At 35.3% G+C, this 5067-nt stretch overlaps 1 pseudogene; it reads right to left on the reverse strand.

The window, feature by feature from the left end:
• Positions 1-715: 715 nt before the first annotated feature.
• Positions 716-868, reverse strand: Atp5f1e-ps1 (ATP synthase F1 subunit epsilon, pseudogene 1; annotated as a pseudogene).
• Positions 869-5067: the final 4199 nt, after the last annotated feature.

Raw genomic sequence — 5067 nt, forward strand, 5'->3', positions numbered from 1 at the left:
TGGAATACTTAAGTAGAGTAACAATAAAACTGTCACTATGATATGCTGATATATGCTCCACATTTGTGATCCATGAATTTGAGAGCCATAAGAAAAGTAATATAAATTCAACTGTAGACTGGGCCACCTATAAAACTATCTTTCATAGCAGGTATCACACAGAGGAGAATTTTACAATGAATCTCTAAATTTCTGAATAGTACATATCACTCAAGATCAGAAAATTCCTGTTCTTTTTAGGACATTATTTCTGTAAAGGCCCTTTGTCCAATATAGCCATATTATGACTTGGAATTAAAGTGTTTTATACATGAACTTGAGGAAATCATGCCATTGAACTCATATCAGACAGGTTGATGGATATTACAGGTATTTGCTTTACAGTATTATGTATTAAGGACTCTAAAATGTTGTGAAAGTATAATATAAATTGGGAGGTATTAAAATGGTCTACTATAAAATAAACACTAAATTTTTATGATTAAATCAATGTTTCATGATATTTAGTTATATTAAATTTAATGTGTTACAGGAATCTGGTCAAGGTTATTATTTTACTTTTATACTGAGCCATTGAATTTATTGGCCTAGTCAATTTATCAACAAGGTTGGTAATCTTCTCCTCAGGAGGTGAGGTTGATTTCATTCTGCCATACCAAGTACTCATATGCTTTCAACTTGAAGACTTAGGAGGTCATGCTTTACCCAGGTTCAACTACTCCTTTACTTTCACAATTTTTATGTTGCTGCCAGAAATCTCCTTAGCATCTGCTTTTAACTCAGTCGTCAAGGCATCCCTCACTACTTTTGCACAGATCTAATATAACTGAATGTAGCTGAGTTCAGACTTTGGACAGTATGCCTCCATATCTCCAGTGGGATGTGCTGGGTAGAAGGGCTGGTTCACTTCAGTAACTTTCTAACAGTCCAGCCACAGGAAGCCAGATTAATAATTTTCAAAACACAACTTTTAAGTGTTGTGGGTTAATTTGCATGTGCACATTTTCGTCTATGTTTCCAATGACAATTTCTCTTACTACATTCAAAAACAATGTATACTATCAATACAATAGCCATGTATTTTGTACAATATTTTACAATTTTACTATTGTATTCTTTCAAATTTCAACTCCTAGATTATATCCTGAGGAAAACCTTCCCTGCCTCATGTCCAATATAATTCTGATATATTCCTAAAATAACCAAATAATATATGATCCTTATCTCAGCTCTTATTATAATTAATTGGTGGATATAATGATTATTAACCCCACAATAGATGGTAAATTTATTGAACACATACTTCTTTATTGAGAGTCTCTATTATATACCTAGTATTTGATAAGCAGTATATTTGGGTAGGCAGTTTAATGAACTATAAAATATATAAGTAGGACATAAAAAACAAAGCTTGAAAATATTGCTTATGGAGAAGTGTCTCAACAGATACAAGAAGACTGAAATAATCCCTGGCATCCTATCAGTTGACCATGGAATAAGGATGGCTTTCAACACAAACAACAACAACAACAACAACAACATCAAATCAGAAAGCCCATATACACATGGAAGCTGAACAATGCTCTACTCAATGACAAGTACGTCAAGGAAGAAATAAAGAAATAAAAGACTTTTTAGAATATAATTGAAATGAAGGCACAATATACCAAAACGTATGGGACACAATGAAAGCAGTACTAAGAGTAATACTCAGTGCTCTGAGTGCTTACCAAAAGAAACCAGAAAGTACATACACTAGTAGCTTACCAGCACAGCTGAAAGCTCAAGAACAAAAAGAAGCAAATACATAAGGAAATTATTCAGCAGGAATTAATCAAACTCTACGCGGAATTCAACTAAGTACAAACAAAATTAACTCTACAAAGAATCAACAAAACCAGGAGCTGGTTCTTTGAGAAAATCAACAAAATATATAAAACTTTAGCCAGACTAAACAGAGGACACAGAGAGATTATCCAAATTAACAAAGTCAGAAATGAAAATGGAGGTCAACAGAAATTGAGAAAATTAAAAAAAAAAAAGTTATGGGATCCTACTAAAAAAACCTATACTCAACAAAACTGGAAAACCTGGATAAAATGGACAATTTTCTAGACAGATACAGGTAGTACCAAAGTTGAATCAGGATCAGATAAACCATCTAAACATTCCAATAATTCTTAAAGAAATAGAAGCAGTTATTAAAAGTCTCCCAACCAAAAAGAGCATAGGATCAGATGGGTTTAGTGTAGAAATCTATGATACCTTCTCAGTAGACCTAATATCAATAAAGACCAAATTATTACACAAAATAGAAACAGAAGGAAAACTACCCAATTGTTTCTATTAAGCCAAAATTATGCTTATATCTAAACCACACAAAGACCCAACAAAGAAAAATAGAGACCAATTTCCCTTATGAATATCGACATAAAAATACTCAATAAAAAAAAAAAAAGAAATCCCCTATTTGGTTACTAGTAGCCACACTATGTGATGTTAATTTTTGGAAAACACATTTAAGCTTATGTTAAATGAAACTTTATCATTAAAATTATTAGCCATTCCTTAGAGAAAAAAAATTCTTGCAAACTGTATCCAAGAGCACATCAAAACAATCATCCACCATGATTAAGTAGGCTTCATCCCAGGTATGCAGGGATGGTTTAATATACGGAAAACCATCAATGTAATCCACTATATAAACAAACTGAAAGATAAAAGCCACATGATCATTTCATTAGATGCTGAGAAAGCATTTGACAAAATTCAACATCCCTTCATGATAAAAGTCCTGGAAAGACCAGGAATTCAAGGTCCATACCTAAACACAGTAAAAGCCATATACAGCAAACCAGTAGCTAACATTAAACTAAATGGAGAGAAACTTGAAGCAATCCCACTAAAATCAGGGACTAGACAAGGCTGCCTACACTCTCCCTACTTATACAATGTTGTACTCGAAGTCCACAGCAATCAGAAAACAAAAGGAGGTCAAAGGGATACAAATTGGAAAGGACAAAGTCAGTATTTACAGGTGATATGGTAGTATAATTAAGTGACTGAAAAATTTCCACCAGAGAACTCCTAAGCCTAATAAACAACTTCAGCAAAGTGGTTGGATATAAAATTAACTCAATCAGTCTTCTTCTATTCAAAGGATTAACAGGCTGAGAAAGAAATTAGGGAAATGACACCATTCACAATAGTCACGGATAATACAGATAATATAAAATAGCGTGGTGTGACTCTAACGAAGCAAGTGAAAGATCTGTGTGACAATAACTTCAAGTCTCTAAAGAAAGAAATGGAAGATCTCAGAAGATAGAAAGATCTCCCATGTTCATGGATTGGCAGGATTAATATGGTAAAAATGGCCATTCTACCAAAAGCGATCTACAGATTCAATGAAATCCCCATCAAAATACCAATCCAATTCTTCAAAGAGTTAGACGGAACAATTGGGAATTTCAATTAGAATAACAAAAAGCCGTGGATACAAAAAACTATCCTCAGTAATAAAATAACTTCTGGGAGAATTACTGTCCCTGACCTCAAGCTGTATTACAGAGCTTTCAAAAACAAAAACAAAACAAAATCTGTATGGTATTGGTACAGAGGCAGGCAAGTTGAACAGTGGAATAGAATTGAAGACCCACAAGTGAACCCACATACCCCTGGTCACTTGATCTCTGACAAAGGAGCAAAGTCATCCAATGGAAAAAAAACAGCATTTTCAAGAAAAGGTTCTGGTTCAATTTGAGGTCAGCATGTAGGTGAATGCAAGTCGAACCATTCTTATTGCCTTGTACAATGTTCAAGTCCAAGTGGATCAAGGACCTCCACCTAAATCCAGATACATTCAAACTAACAGAAGAAAGAGTGCGGAAGAGCCTCCAACACATGGGTATTGGGGAAAATTTCCTGAACAGAACACCAGTGGCTTATGCTCTGAGATTGTGAATAGACAAATGGGACCTCATAAGATTGCAAACCATCTGGAAGGCAAAGGACAATGTCATTAGGACAAAACAGCAACCATGAGATTGGGAAAAGATCTTCACAAATCCTATATCTGATAGAGGACTAATATCCAATATATACAAAGAAAACAAGGCTCCAGAGAATCGAATAACCCTATTAAAAATGGGATGTAGAGCTAAACAAAGAAATCCCAGCTAAGGAATATGGACTGACTGAGAAATACCTAAAGAAATGTTCAACATCCTTAATCATCAGGGAAATGCAACTCAAAACAACCCTGAGATTTCACCTCACACCAGTCAGATTGGCTAAGAACAAAAACTTAGGTGATAACAAGTGCTGGTGGGGATGTGGAGAAAGAGTAACACTTCTCCATTGTTCCTGGGATTACAAGCTGGTACAACCACTCTGAAAAGTTTCTGGAGGTTCCTCAGAAATTTGAATATTGCACTACCAGAGGACCCAAGTATACCATTCCTTGGCATATACCCAAATGATGCTCCAAAATATAGCAAGAACACATGCTCCACTATGTTCAAAGCAGCCTTATTTATAATAGCCAGAAGCTGGAAGGAAACCAGATGCCCTTCAACAGAAGAATGGATACAAAACAATGTGGTAAATTTACACAATTGAGTACTACTCAGCTATTAAAAACAATGACTTCATGAAAATCATAGGCTAATGTATGAAACTAGAAAATATTCTGAGTGAGTTAACCCAGTCACAAAAACCCTACATGGTTAGCATTCACTGCTAAGTGGATACATGAAGCTCAAGAAAAAGAATAACCAAAGTTTGGATGTTTCAGTCCTAAGAAGGCATAACAAAATAATCATAGGAGGAGATATGGAGACAACGTTTGGAGCAGAGACTGGTGGAATGGTCATTCACAGACTGGCCCACCTGAAGATCCAGCCCATATACATACAGCCACCAAACCCAGACAATTTTGCTGATGCCAAGAAGTGCAAGCTGGCAGGAGCCTGACATAGCTGTCTCCTGAGAGGATCTGCCAGACCATGACCAAAATAAAGGCAGATGCTAGCATCAAACTGTTGAACTGAGTATGTGGTCCTCATT

Source organism: Rattus norvegicus, chromosome X (genome assembly GCF_036323735.1).
Source record: "Rattus norvegicus strain BN/NHsdMcwi chromosome X, GRCr8, whole genome shotgun sequence".
In the NCBI taxonomy this organism is placed as follows: domain Eukaryota; kingdom Metazoa; phylum Chordata; class Mammalia; order Rodentia; family Muridae; genus Rattus; species Rattus norvegicus.